This window comes from Polypterus senegalus, chromosome 2, assembly GCF_016835505.1.
Source record: "Polypterus senegalus isolate Bchr_013 chromosome 2, ASM1683550v1, whole genome shotgun sequence".
NCBI classification, from domain to species: domain Eukaryota; kingdom Metazoa; phylum Chordata; class Cladistia; order Polypteriformes; family Polypteridae; genus Polypterus; species Polypterus senegalus.
In genome coordinates this window covers 175418711-175434783 of record NC_053155.1, presented here as the reverse complement: position 1 = coordinate 175434783, position 16073 = coordinate 175418711, and the positions used below count along the sequence as shown (strand labels likewise).

Below are 16073 nucleotides of genomic sequence, written 5' to 3'. Positions count from 1 at the left end.
TAGCATCTATTTTTTCCAAAAAATACTGGTTTGTCTGACCACAATACACTTCTACTGTATGATAGTCCATCCCAGATGTCTAAGAGCCCAGAGAAGTTGACGTCACTTCTGTACTATGATAAGGCGGGTTCACTCCATGCTCCCATCACGCTTCAGGGTGCCTTTGAACCTGACACCGTCGGTAATGTCATCAATGAGCTAGGCGGCGAGGCACATCAAAGCAAGGGGATGGTACAAAAAGTGCAAGTGCTTTTATTAAAACAACAAAAATCAAAGTGTTCAACTAAATAGTGCAGTGCATCACATAAATCTCTAAATAATCCAATAAAACAAGTGAACTGGTGAAGGTTAAAATCCAATAAACAGGAAAAATCCTTTTTATAATGAGGTTAAAACAATGGCTGGAAGCTGTCCTTTTAAAATCGGCCTGGTGCCTTTCTACTGGTGACTCCCCTGCTTCTCCCGTCCAGGCTATGCACCAGGGGAGCCACCCTACCTGCAGCTGACCTTCACTCCACCTTCTGTTTTGGAGGCTTCCCGATCCCTGGCTTCAGCTCAGCACTCTCCATACTGAGACTTGGGTTCCCCCAATAGCCAGGACACTCATGCTGGGGAATCCAACCTCCCAAGCCTCCTGACTTCCGGTATGTTCTGCGGCGAGCCATCCTCCTTCCGGTCACTCTTGCTCCTCACAGTGCTCAGCGGGAGTGACCATTACCAACTGCCCTAGGTGTCGGCCAAAAACCCAGCTTAGGGCTCATTGTCCAGGTGCCTGCAAGCCTGTGGTTGCTCGCTGGCACCGGCTATTCTCTCATTGCTTCCTGCCACCTTAACCTTCGTCTGCCCGTCCATCTTTTCTTTCGTTTTTTTCCTCCTCCCTTCTGACCGCCTCGCACTTCTATTTATCACGTGGACGTAGATCAGCTGTGGCAGTCAGCAGCTCCCGGGAACAATTACGACTCCTCACCTGTGTACTTAAGCGAGGTTTGCCCGCATCACGAATTCCCCAGGAACCGCTTCCGCAACACTACCATGTCCCATTGCTACGCCGCGAGTGCGGCGATTATTTAGTTAAAAAGTGGCCCTGTTAACTTGAGCTGTGGACCTGCTACACCACATGGACATGGTTAACATAAGGCTTCTTTTTTGCACAGTGAGTTTTAAGTGGCATTTGTATTAAACATACAAGTGTCCATGTGGTTATATCAGTTGTTAATGAGTGATGGTTTATGTAGTGCTCTGTGAGTGATTGGAGATCACGGGTTAACCTTTTATGTGCTGAAGTTCCACCAGATTCCTTGAATCGTTTAATGATATTTTGCACTGTAGAGGGAGAAATATCTAAATGCCTTCCAGTCTTTCTTTGAGGAACGTTGATTTTAAAAATTCCAGTAAATTTGTCATGCATTTGTTGACAAACTGGAGATCATTTACCTATCTTTCCTTCTCAAAGGCCCGTGGATAGTGCTTTTGTTCCAAATCATGATTACATTCGCCTGTTGACCTTGCTTGTTTGAAAACCATGTCATTATTTAAATATGTTTGCATTTAATACTGTCCCAACTTTTTCTGATGTTGGTTGTATTTGGAAACCTTTTGATTTGGTTGCTAAAATTTGCGTCAAGAGATTGTGCTGCTTTATGTAGAGTAAGTGGTAATATGGATGCAACATATGCCATTCACTTAAACATGGACTATCCTGAAATACTGTACATCAAGTAAAATTTTAGTCTGAATAATGAGTTTTTTGAAGAATGAGTATGACTTTTGCCATACTGTCCACATAATTTCTATTTTTATTTTCATTGTAAATTGTTACTTGTTAAGCTGACAGCCAAAAATAATGGCAAGAAAGGCACTTGGCACATAAACCCTTCTTACAATAAAACTGTGAATCCATGTGTATATTGTCTAGCTTAATTTGGGACATTTTCCAGAAGTCTAATTTTTAATTTTCTTTCATGTTAGTACAAGTCAGTTTCATTTTAAATTCCATTTGTTCTAAAATTAAATTTAATAAGATGGCGATGAAATTATTAATCTGAAAATGTAGCTGCCAATTGTCTTCGGTGTGTGTTTGAATGCAGGAAAAGCAGCGCTAAACTACAATTTTGTGAACGTATTTGACAGCATATGATCAACTAACAGGAAGTAGTTCAACCTATTCGTCTTTATTGATGGGTGATGAAACCATCATGAAAAGAGGTAATATGAAATATTGTAGATTGACCTGACATTTGATAGAGGTTTGCTTATTCTAGAATGTATGAGGTTTAAGATGAATAGTATACAGCTGGATAAGAAACAATTTAAAACTGAGACTTCAGCAAGTTCTATCCTGTTTGAAGGTATCTTAATTCAATGGTAGAAACAGCTTCTCAATTCAGTGAGTTTTTTTTTAAATAGAAGGAAAATGAGCCTAAGCTGTTGGCAAACTCCAGAAATGTGGGTTAAAAGCCCTATCCAAACATTGCATTTGGATTTTGTATTCTCCCTATGTCTGTAGGATTTCTACCATCCAGGGCTGATTCCTGTTGGTCTTTCATATCAGATTTCACAGGGTCCAGCTGTGAAATAAGTGGGTTCAGAAATTGTATGATAGGTGTTAAATTAAAAGTAATGCACCACAATTATCTGAATATTATTCATGCTCAGAATGGAAATTTTATTCTATAAGTTAAAACCAAAAAAGTCAATAATATCGCAGTACATGGTTAGTTGTATACTTGTGACAAAAACACACAACTGGTGTAAATCAAAGAATGAATGCTTTATGTGTAAATTTTGTAATTGTGGATTGTTGAAGTGAATATGGTATAAGGTGCCATATACATTACAGTAGATCACATTAGAAAATATATTTTCAAATGTACTGAATTTTAAAGGAAAGGAAGATTAATTTCACAACTGACATTTGTAACTGTTTTCAGATATTTTATTTTCTGTATTCCCTTTGTAATTAATGGGCAGCAGAAGACTGCTTCTGCAGTATAGTAAATGCTACTGTTTTGATATTTAACACAGTAAATTGTCTACTGTGAATTGAATGCTGAGGTAAGGTTATATAGGAACAAACGTGACAGCTGAAACAGGAGCAACTACAAAGTCTAAAATAACACACCATATTTATAGCTCTAGTGCATTTGTTGACAGCTTGTAAATAATCCAGGATATGTTACAGATGACACAGCTAGTCTCTTCAGAAAAACTTAAACACATTGTTGTTGTTATTATTGCTGCTATATGTGTTTCATTTACAGTACATTCATTACATTAGTTGCACTGCTGCAGCAACCACGGTTGATAGTTTTGGCTGTTTACTTTGAGTCTTCAGTGCATCTAACTTTATAGAAGTTTTATAAGCACACAACAGTCCCAAAAGATGCCAATACCATGGGTGCTTCAAAGATCTCCAGTTCTGATGAGTGGGCTTTGCATATTGTGAACAGTCATAATAAATACCTAAACACATGTAAAACCTTTTATTTATTTATTTTTGCATGTTAAGGCTAATTTCAGGAAAACAGTCTCTTTTTTTTTCTTGCATCATATTTCTTGGTGTTTTTGAGATTTTGCACAGTATTATAAAAAGTACAGTAATCCCTCCTCGATCGCGGGGGTTGCGTTTCAGAACCCCCCGCGATAAATGAAAATCCGCGAAGTAGAAACCATATGTTTGTATGGTTATTTTAAGCCCTTAAACTCTCCCACACTGTTAACATTATTAGAGTCCTCTAGACATGAAATAACACACTTTAGTCAAAAGTTTAAACTGTGCTCCATGACAAGACAGAGATGACAGTTCTTTCTCACAATTAAAAGAATGTAAACATATCTTCCTCTTCAAAGAATGCGTGTCAGGAGCAGAGAATGTCAGCGAGAGAGAGCGCGTGCGCGACAGAAAAGAAAACAATCCAAAAATCAATACGTGCTTTTAGGCTTTTAAGTATGCCGAAGCACCGCGATAAAGCGGCATTGTTTAGAGAGAGAGAGAGAGAGAGAGAGAGAGAGAGAGGGGGGCGCCGCAGGGGAAGCATATCTTATATCATTGAGGAGTTTTAGCTCCTATGTAATACATGCTCTAATTGGGTAGCTTCTAAGCCATCCGCCAATAACGTCCCTTGTATGAAATCAACTGGGCAAACAAACTGAGGAAGCATGTACCATAAATTAAAAGACCCATTGTCCGCAGAAATCCGCGAACCAGCGATAAAGCCATGATATATATTTAGATATGCTTACATTTAAAATCCGCGATAGAAATGAAGCACGCCAAAAAGTCGAAGCGCGATATAGCGAGGGATTACTGTATTATAAAAGACTTTGCAATGTATTATTAAAGAAGTATAAAGTATATATTAGAATAATGGCATTTTAGGTAGGCTTCGCCTTCACCTGTTTCCATCACAGAGTGAATAAAAAGCAGAAAAAATAGTGTTTTAATAGCAAACAGGAGAATGCAATCTGCACATTTGAAACCCAGCCTCTCACCGTTCACAAGGTAAAGCTACATAAGCATAAAACATGATATAATTAGAGTAGCCTTTCTGCCACAGTAACAGACTTTCTAGGTAAACGGTGTTGTCCAGGTGGTCGTCTACTTCTTGGCAGAATAAGAAAAGAAAAATGCATTGAAAATTTTTAAATCTGTCAGTTTTGACCAGCTTACTCAGACTTTGAAGGTTAATGTGCAAACGTCTAGACATTTCTGATCCGTTTAAAAATAATTTACCAAATTTCTTGTATTTCTAACATCCCTGATTTATACTTTAAATTATTGTCTTTTATTCTTATTTAGTTGACTGAGAAAGTGTTGTTTCCTTGACAACTAAGGTTAAATGTTTTGTGTTTACATTCACGTCATTTAGTTGAATATCTTTTATTTACTATTAATCATTTTATTTACACTAGTGTACAGTTATAATTTCTTACTGTATATTACTCTATAACCTATGCTCTCTTCAGAGATTTTTTTTTGTTTAAATTTAGAGCTGGTTGTATGTACTAAATGTAAATCTTGCTTTGTGCTATTATAAACACTTAAGGTTAGCAATACATAAATTGTTTAAATTGCAAATTGGATTATGAAGCCTTCTTTAAAGGCTTATTTATTTTCAGAACCCCCTGGGGTTTCATGCAAGAACTAGTGAGGGAGCTCTACAGAAATGTAAATAGTGACTCATGTGGCTTCTTCAGTTTAAGTTCAAGGAATAACATGGATGTTCATACTGCAGTTGAACAGATAGTGTAAAACTTTTTTTTTTTTTTTAATATTAAGATGTCATGTCTGTTTTTGTCTTCTGCCAGCCTGATCTGAATCTTGACACCCTAAGTGACTCTACTGATTATGGTGATATTTTCCAAGTGCAAAGAAGTCGCATTGCCTAGAATTTCTTCACTTTCACTATTGCTTTGTGCTCCTAGCTAGTCTAGTCAATGGACAAGCCCAAGTTCAGCCAATTACTGACTATCTTGTTTCGCTTCTTCTCTGTTTGAGCAGAGATTTAAGTTGTGCTAAAAGATTTATAGGCTTGCAAATGCATTGGATGGAAAAACGTGTGAAGAAGACTGACAGAGAAATGTAGTAACAGGCATGTGTAAAATTTTACTAGTATGTGTTCAGGAGCCTATTTTCTTGCTTTCCAACATCAAAAGAAATGCAAGTGTGTATGTTCTTTATTTAATTGGTATTTGAAGGGAAAAACATGCAACAACTCCCAGTGTATGCAGTTTAACATGGTAATGGTGACATGATTTTAGTGTTTCAGAAGCACATCTAATAAAATATACAATATATGGACAAATTAAAACTGGAACTCGTAAAAATGCAAAATGATTAGTGTCATATTTATAAGCAAGGATATTCTTAAATTCTCATGTCCTTGTTCCTTCATGTGGACAGCCCGTTCAGATCTTGTTTGAATTGACATTTCTTCCTTGTGCATTTGACCCAGCAGATGGAGATTTTGGACTTTGCTTTAAAACACACCAGTTGTTTTACTTTAGTTTTTCGTTTCTGGAGAGGTGAATTGATGGCATAGATCTCTTTGGACTATACATTAACCAGAGGTCGGCCAGAAAGCAACAGGTTAAAAACTAGATACATCACTGAGTGTTTTAGAAATGGCTATCTAAAAGAGAGTAGGTTTTTAAATTGGAAAAATGTAAATATTGCATATCTCCTGAAACCATAAATTCAAAGGCAAGAGCTGTATTTGAACCTACAGCCAGTGACTGAGATATGGCAGTGGCCTTAATGTGGTGCTTTTCAAAAATAATTACTTTAGCATCATTTGATGCTAGCTAATGTGTATTTATGTATCTTGCTATAAGTATAGTAATTTTATTATCTGACCTGCTAAAATGTTGAGTGGAGGGTCATTTGAGTGTTAGTTACTGCAAATAAATATACCATTCATTCAGCTCTTCACTATCACTTGGAATATTTAACTTTTTGTAAATATCAACAAGAATTTTTATCATTTTCAATTGAAATATTTATTACACATTTTGAAGTACATGGAGTCTTCTGTTGTGTTTGAAACCCCCTTTTGCTTTGTTAGTAGCACCTATTTTAATATCAAATATTAATAAAAATGGAAAGTAACATGTAACAATTGTGTAAAAATGTATGCAGTAGAATCCTCTTAATGCTGATCATGACGATCCTTTGGGTTTTATTGACCTTTTTACAGATGGTTAGCAGTAACATAAGATCAACCACGCAAACCACTTGGAGACTAGCAGGCACAATTCCTAGTGAACAGCAATTAGAATGGAAGGAGAAAAAAATCTTCCCCAGAAAACAACAAAATAAAGTTATACATATGTTTCCATGTTCTTTTTTTGTGTCATCCTAAACACGTTTTGGCATAACTTCAATGTTCTGAGCATCTCTTTACAAATAAATTTCACCCTTAGCATATACCTAGCAGAACTGTCAGTTGTTCTATTTACGAGTAGGTTGTGTTGGTATGTTATTAAAGGCAGGGTTTCAACAGGAGGATGTGAAGTTAGGTACCAGTGTACCATAAAAAATGAGTGATAAAAGGTTATCTCACATACAGTCATATGAAAGTTTGGGTACCCCTCTCAGCCTGCATAATAATTTACTTTCAATAAAAAAGATAACCGTGGTATGTCTCATTTCCTAGGATCATCTGAGTACTGGGGTGTTTTCCGAACAGATTTTTTAGTGAAGCAGTATTTAGTTGTATGAAATTAAATCAAATGTGAAAAACTGGCTGTGCAAAAATTTGGGTACCCTTGTAATTTTGCTATTTGAATGCATGCAGCTGCTCAGTACTGATTATTTGCAACACCAAATTGGCTGGATTAGCTCGTTAAGCCTTGAACTTCATAGACAGGTGCCCAATCATGAGAAAAGGTATCAATTGCAAGTTGTGCTTTCCTTTGACTCTCCTCTGAAGAGTGACAGCATGGGATCCTCAAAGCAGCTCTCCAAAGATCTGAAAACAAAGATTGTTCAGTATCATGGTTTTAGGGGAAAGCTACAACAAGCTATCTCAGAGGTTTAAACTGTCAGTTTCAACTGTAAGGAATGTAATCAGGAAATGGAAAGCCACAGGCACAGTTGCTGTTAAACCCAGGCCTGGCAGGCCAAGAAAAATACAGGAGGCGGCATATTCACAGGATTGTGAGAATGGTTACAAACAACCCACAGATCACCTCCAAAGACCTGCAAGAACATCTTGCTGGAAATGGTGTATCTGTACATCATTCTACAATTCAGTGCAATTTGCACAAAGAATATCTGTATAGCAAGGTGATGAGAAAGAAGCCCTTTCTGCACTCGCACCACAAACGGTGTCGCTTGTTGTATGCAAATGCTCATTTAGACAAGCCAGATTAATTTTGGAACAAAGTGCTTTGGACTGATGAGACAAAAATTGAATTATTTGGTCCTACCATAAAGAGCTTTGCATGGCGGAAGAAGAACACTGCATTCCAAGAAAAACACCTGCTACCTACTGTCAAATTTGTTGGAGATTCCATCATGCTGTGGGGCTGTGTGGCTAGTTCAGGGACTCAGGCCCCTGTTAACTTCAAGGATTGGATGAATTCAACCCAATATCAACAAATTCTTCAGGATAATGTTCAAGCATCAGTTTGAAAGTTGAAGTTACGCAGGGGTTAGATATTCCAACAAGATAATGACCCAAAACACAGTTAGAAATCTACAAAGGCATTCATGCAGAGGGAGAAGTACAATGTTCTGGAATGGCCATCACAGTCTCCTGACTTGAATATCCTCAAAAATATATGGGATGATTTGAAGCAGGCGGTCTCCATGCTCGGCAGCCATCACATTTAACTGAATTGGTGAGATTTTTTATGGAAGAATGGTCAAAAATACCTCCATCCAGAATCCAGACACTCATCAAAGGCTATAGGAGGCGTCTAGAGGCTGTTATATTTGCAAAAGGAGGTTCAACTAAGTATTGACGTAATATATCTCTGTTGGGGTTCCCAAATTTATGCACCTGTCTAACTTTGTTATAATGCATCTATATATACAGGGTGGGCCATTTTATATGGATACACCTTAATAAAATGGGAATGGTTGGTGATATTAACTTCCTGTTTGTGGCACATTAGTATATGTGAGGGGGGGAAACTTTTCAAGATGGGTGGTGACCATGGTGGCCATTTGGAAGTCGGCCATTTTGGATCCAACTTTTGTGTTTTCAATAGGAAGAGGGTCATGTGACACATCAAACTTATTGGAAATTTCACAAGAAAAACAATGGTGTGCTTGGTTTTAACGTAACTTTATTCTTTCATGAGTTATTTACAAGTTTCTCTTTGTTTACAGCCATTGACATGTCGCAGAGGTTAACACGTGAGGAGCGGATAGAAACTGTGTTGATGTCTGGTGAACGCAGTAACCGGGTCATTGCAGCAGATTTCAATGCAAGTCACCCTACGAGACCACCCATCTCCCATGCTACAGTTAGCAAACTGCTTGCTAAGTTTCGTGAAACTGGTTCAGTGTTGGATTTGCCAAAATGTGGACGCATGAAAACTGTCACTAATGAAGAAACATCAGTGGCTGTCCTAGCTTCATTCAGCAAGAGACCACAGCGTAGCACACGCCCATGTCACTGGAGAGTGGCATTAGTCGAACATCCCTTTCGGATATTAGCTACTCACAAATGGCACCCTTACAAACTCCAGCTACTGCAGCATCTCAACGAGGATGACCCAGATCGGCACTGAATTTGCAGAATGGGCAAAACAAAAATTGGAACAGGACCCTCAGTTTACGCAGAAGATTTTGTTCAGTGATGAGGCAAACTTTTATGTGAATGGTGAAGTTAACAAACAAAACCACCGCTATTGGTCTGACACTAACCCACATTGGATAGATCCCTCCAAGACTGTTGGAACAAAAAAATTGATGGTATGGTGTGGTATATGGGGTACAAAGATAGTGGGGCCATTCTTCATCAATGGAAACCTCAAGGCCACTGGATATGCGAAATTGCTACATGATGATGTGTTTCCCTCTTTATGCACTGAAGCTGGCACGTTCATGAGTTTTTCCAGCAAGATGGTGCACCACCACATTATGGGTGTCAGGTCCGAGCATTCCTAGATGAACAGTTTCCTGGAAAGTGGATTGGTCGTCGTGGGCCAGTTGAATGGCCCCAAGGTCTCCCGATCTGACCCCCTTAGACTTTTATCTTTGGGGTCATCTGAAGGCAATTGTCTATGCTGTGAAGATACGAGATGTGCAGCACCTGAAACTACGGATACTGGAAGCCTGTGCTAGCATTTCTCCTGTGGTGTTGCTATCAGTGTGTGAAGAGTGGGAGAAGAGGGTTGCATTGACAATCCAACACAATGGGCAGCACATTGAACACATTTTATAAGTGGTCAGAAACTTGTAAATAACTCATGACAGAATAAAGTTACGTTAAAACCAAGCACACCATTGTTTTCTTGTGAAATTCCCAATAAGTTTGATGTGTCACATGACCCTCTTCCTATTGAAAAAACAAAAGTTGGATCCAAAATGGCCGACTTCAAATGGCCACCATGGTCACCACCCATCTTGAAAAGTTTCCCCCCTCACATATACTAATGTGCCACAAACAGGAAGTTAATATCGCCAACCATTCCTATTTTATTAAGGTGTATCCATATAAATGGCCCACCCTGTATAATTCACTAAGGCAAGACAACCATGCCGGAAGGGGCGTGAAATCACTAAGCCGCCGACAAGTGAGACACCTATGGCGCATGCAGGAAGGAGCCACGCCCACCAACTCCAAGCCCATTGGATATGACGACAACTCGCAGGGCCACGCCCACCAAGTCGGAGGTGAGGACACAGAAAAAGTGGCGTCATTTATATTCGTCTGTCGTGGAGGCCACATGCGGTGCAGGTCAGGTTAATGTCATGTTAATGTCATGCACCTCCGAGCTACGTTGACTGTTCATAGAGGCATGTTTCTCGGTGAATCACCATATGCAGCGTGTGAAACGGTTTGCGAGGGGTATCTCATGGGATCTTTAAAACAATCCTTTACAACTGAGGTTAAAACATAATGAAGTAAGCAGTCTACGAGTTTTCAGTTACAACGCATGACCGCTTGCACCATAGCAAACTGTTTTACACACTACATACAGCAATTCGCATCCGCGACAAACATGCGTCTTCTTAGATGCTCCTGCAGGAACACGGAAGACTTTTCCTGCCCACCAACACTCCTTTTTCACCGGCCCGCGTCTACCCTAGCTCTCTAGACATTCACACTGCCTGCCCATGTGCCCGGACGCAAAAACTCACGGACCACCCAGTTAGCCCCTTTCGTCTGTGCTAGGAGTCCACATGCGTCCTAAGCCACGCGTTGACTTTTCATTATTCTTTTCGGTTTCGGCACCAACCGCGTCCACCATGAAAAACCATGCGAAAGGAACAACTAAGCCCCGCCCACAAACTACCCCTCCTCCTAGATGCTCAGGAACGCACCTCAGACCACTGCCCGCCAAATCAAACAGTTTATCAAACACATACTCACTCGCTTTGGTCTGTGCTGCGGTCCAAACCCAGCTGTGAGCCACGTTGACTAATCTTTTGCCCTCCATGGCTGCCGCTTCCAATGTATTTCATGGAAACAACACTTCTTTCAATGTTATAGAAATTCCTGCTTCAGGTAACTGTTTGTTTCTTTCAGTCGGGTTTTTTTGAAGAAATGTCATTGACGAAACTGTTGCTCATAGCAAACTGTTTTACGCTACATACAGCAATTAAGCGCATCCGACAAACATGCGTCGTCTTAGATGCTCCTGCCCTTTGTACACACCCCCTCCACCGTGGTCGGGTGTCTTGGTGGATTATATATAGAAAGGCAGCCAAAACCGCAACGAGCAATGAAAAGTCTACGTGAGTCACAGGTAGGGTTACCACTTTTAATACAAACAAATAAGCGGTTGGCGTCCAAATTCTTAGAGGGACAAGTGGCTTTCAGCCACGTGAGATTGAGCACTAACAGGTCTGTGATGCACTTGTATGTCCGGTACTGCACGCGCGCTACACTGAATGGATCGTGTGTCTACCCGGCGTGGGTAAGCCGTTGAACCCCATTCGTGATGGAGACCGTGGCTTGCAATTGTTCCCCACGACGAGAAATTCCCGATGCGATGCGGGTCATACGCTCGCGCTGATTACGTTCCTGCCCTTTGTAAATCCACCCTCCCCCCACCCCGGTCGGGTGACTTGGTGGATTATATATATAAAAGCACACAGAACCGCAAAGAACAATGAAAAATCAACGTGGAAACCGACTGGGGTGTTTGGAAAATTACCAGTCAACGTGACTCACAGGTGCGTATGGACTGTACACAGACAAAAGCGACTCAGGTAGAGAGTTGGGGGCGGGCACATAAGCGGGCAGTGCGTACTGAACGAGCGCCGTTCAACCCCGTCCTTCGCTTTGTCACGGACAATTGTATGTTGCTTCGTAGCGTACATTGTTGCAATGTTACTTTTCTTGGTGGTTTATTAAATTACGGATTTTTCAAATGTTTATTTTTTCCTCTGTGCTTAAAAATCATTTAAAAAGCGGCCTGATTATACGGCGTATGCTACGCTGCGGGTTGGCTAGTATTGCATATTTTCTGTTGTTCCAATAAACTTAATGTAACTGCTGAAATACTGTTTCCATAAGGCATGTCATATATTATAAGGAAGTTGCTACTTTGAAAGCTCAGCCAACGATAAACAATGTTAGTATTTACTGTCCCTTAAGATTATTTTCACTCCAAGTTCATTGATACGAATAAGTAAAGAAAGTTCACTGCTTGTTTAGTTTATGCTCAATGTGTGGAATTTGTGCTGCTTTTTCTGGGTCTAAACTTTTAAAATTAAAAAAAACAAAATACACACACAGTAGCTTCCTATATATTTTGTGTGCGCGCCATATGTAAGTCATGTCTCTGTTTTGATTCTTAATTGTAATAGAAAAAGCACTTGAACCAGACCACCAGCTTTGCTCTGGTTCTTAGTATAGCATAGAATAGAGATTTTATCTCCTGATAAATAACATCTATATAAAATGTATATTTAAAACAGCATATTTGTCTGTTAAAATAAACGTGGCAAATGTGTTTCATTAAGAAATTTAGTTTATAAGTGAGCATGGCATGGTTGGTCAGTATTTTATGTATACTTTGCATTAGGTTTTTGCGAGTTAGATTCTTGTATTTTTACTATATGCGTAAAAGTGTGTACAGTTTTCTGGACTTAATGAACTATATAAGAATAAGTGAATTAAAGTTTGGTTGCAAAGTGATACCATTGACTGTATGATATACCAACAGCACATTTATAATGTCTTTTGGAAACACTGTGGTACAGACTTTTATCACTAATTTTATATGTAAGATTGAAGTGATTTAATGTGGCCTAAAACAAGAATTACTGTTTAGAACAATATCAATAAAGAGTGGCATTTATGTAAAATATACAGTAAGTCTAAGCTACATGAAAGGCACAGCCTTTTGGACCAAAAAGACAAACTTAAGTAACATAAAGTTTAAGTCAAAGTAAACCAATTTTTTATTGGTTGTCAAGTTAGGAAATAGAAGAAATGGCTAGTCACATTGTAAGTTCTCCGGTGGTTGCAGCAAGTTGCATTCAGTCACACATAGCAGTCTGGCTTTTTTCAAATGTAGATTGTCTTTAACTAGAGAATTTATAATTTTGATCAGAGACTTTATAGGCAGCTTGTTTGTATTTGTACTTTTTTGTAGATATTTGCTTTGTCTCGCAATATGTGCTCCTATAGATACCCAATTAGTAGGAATGCACCTATATAGGAATTTTGGGCAGATATCTGATAATGTCTATGTACTTATCTGCCGATATACATATTTGTAAGAAACAGAGAAAAATGAGACTTGATCTGTCTGGACAAGAATTACAAAGTGAACATTTATTTGTATAACAATTTTGCACACCACATTCAATCATTAAAAACAAATGATATCTGCCACATTTGGCTGGCTACCTGTTGGTTATATGGGAAACAGTTTTGCAGGTTGTTGCTTTAAATAACACTTCTCTTTCTTTTCGATGGAACAAATACAACAAATTCAGCAATAATTGAAAATATATAACTGGAAAAAATGGTAAAATGTACACAATGAAATACCACTTAAGAATAACAACTTTTGCAGATTATTTACAATCATTAAAATGGCTTCTGCTCAACCACATTTGGCTGGCTATCTGATCCTTTGTTTTACAGTCTGCAGTATTAAATGCTGCATAATATTTTGTTCTTTTTTTGATGGAATAAATCTAACCAATCTATAATTTTTTAAAAAACAGAAAAGCCAACAACGGTAAAGAAATAACTAATTTTTCTGGAGGCTTATCATTCTTTTCTATTTTTAAGCATGATGTGGCGGTTTTTCTTAACGAACAAGAGCATCTCTGCCTTGTCGCAGGAAATTGTTTCTCTTTTCATTGATCACATTAGAAGCCAAACTGAATAATCTCTCGCTGTCTACGCTAGTACATAGGGCTGACAGGAACTTGCATGCTACTTTGGCAATGGCAGGAAACTGACTCCAGTTGTTGTTTGTTTCAGTAGATTTTCATTCCTCAGGATTGGTGCTTCAGAAAGAAATCCCTACACCTAGTATGCACACATATACAGTATTATATTCTGTGTCATTTCATATCTAAAAGATAGATCATCTGCTGTTAGATTAAGATTAGAATCCTTAAAATAAAAAGTATATGGCATTTGAATGGAATGCATGTCTGTATTGTATTTGCTGTTTTTTTGAAACATTTTATTATTTTTGCTTTTCACTGTAGATCATGATTTACTTACAAGTTACTCTTTATTGCTTAAGAGACTGGTGAAAATAGTGGCTTCCATGAATGTGATTGGCTCTCCCACAAAAAGCAATGCAAAGAGAAATAAGGCACGCACCGCATTGCCACTTTCTAACGACAATGTTCAAAAGGAAAAAAAAAAACAAAATTGTCAGTGATTGCTCAAACAAAGTAAATGCAGTCATTTTTTTTCTTTTTTTCTTAGAGGCCAGAGGACCTTATATGCATGTCAATATTTTTAATAGTAAATAAACTGAAACCTTGTGACCATTTACGTGTTTTACAAATGAAACAAGTTTATTAAATGTTACTTTGGTTGTTAAAATGCTAAATGGTGGTATTTTAAGTATTTTGTGTATTATAATGAATTATTTAGCATGCAACATTTTTGTAAAAAATAATCAAAACTAAAATTAGTTTATTTACGAAACTATTTAGTTAACACGCACCAAACAAAAATATGAAGCAAAGAAGCTTAGGCTATAGTTGGCTCAGTCACTGGATGAAACTAGCGATCTTTAAAATGGTTGTGTAATACCAATATGGGCTAACAATTCAGAAACACATATAGGCTGATCCTAAGAAGTTACGTGCAAAAACATATCTGTAAAATCCCACAATAGTGTCCAGCATGTCTTAACATGAAGCCAAAGTTAGTGCAAGGTAAAACCAACAACTGCTGTTTTACATTCAATTGCCATTTTTCTTTGTTGCCTTCCAATTTATTACATTGGAATTATGTTAGAATAGTGAAATTTGATCCGACAGCCCTAGTTATTTAATTAAAATAATGTAAAGGTCTCCACAGAGTGTATGTGTATGTATATATATATATATATATATATATATGTGTATATATATATGTATATATGTGTGTGTATGTATATATATATATATATATGTATGTGTGTGTGTGTGTGTGTATATATATATATATGTATATGTATATGTATATATATATATATATGTATATGTATATATATATGTATGTATGTGTGTATGTGTATATGTATATGTATATGTATATGTATATGTATATATATATATATGTATGTATGTGTGTTATATATGTGTATATATTATATGTATATATATATATGTGTATATAGTATATGTATATATATGTATGTATATATATTTTATATATATATATAATATATGTATATTATATATATGTATATATATATATAATATATGTATATTATATATATATATATATATATATATATATATATATATATATATATACACTAAAAATACACCAATAGCAGAAGTGTGTTAAGAATTATGAAAGAAAGTAAACATTTTAAAAATAGTAGATGATTGTTAATGTAATTGTTTTTTTCATTGATATGAGTGTTGCTGGCATATATATATATATATATATATAGTATATGATATATATATATATATATATAAGGTGGGATTCGATTAAAAAAAATTAATCCAATTAATTAGAGCTGTGAAATTAATCTTGAATTAATGTAATATAATCCCGTTAAATTTGCCCCAAATAATAAATGTTTTTTTTTATTTTTATTTAAAGCGGTTTAGTGGCTGAAGATCAAATAATAGACATGGACATGAATATTGTAAACTGAAGCTGTTTAATTTCTGAAAAAAAAAAAATCTTTAAACGTCATTTGAATCAAAACAGAACAAATATCATCTGGTTAAATTGAGCAACTTAAAAAAA

At 37.2% G+C, this 16073-nt stretch overlaps 1 protein-coding gene across 2 annotated transcripts in view; it reads left to right on the top strand.

The window, feature by feature from the left end:
- Positions 1–16073, top strand: part of nectin3b (nectin cell adhesion molecule 3b) — a 531994-nt gene that overhangs the window by 61301 nt on the left and 454620 nt on the right. The gene's annotated exons all lie outside the window — the stretch shown is intronic.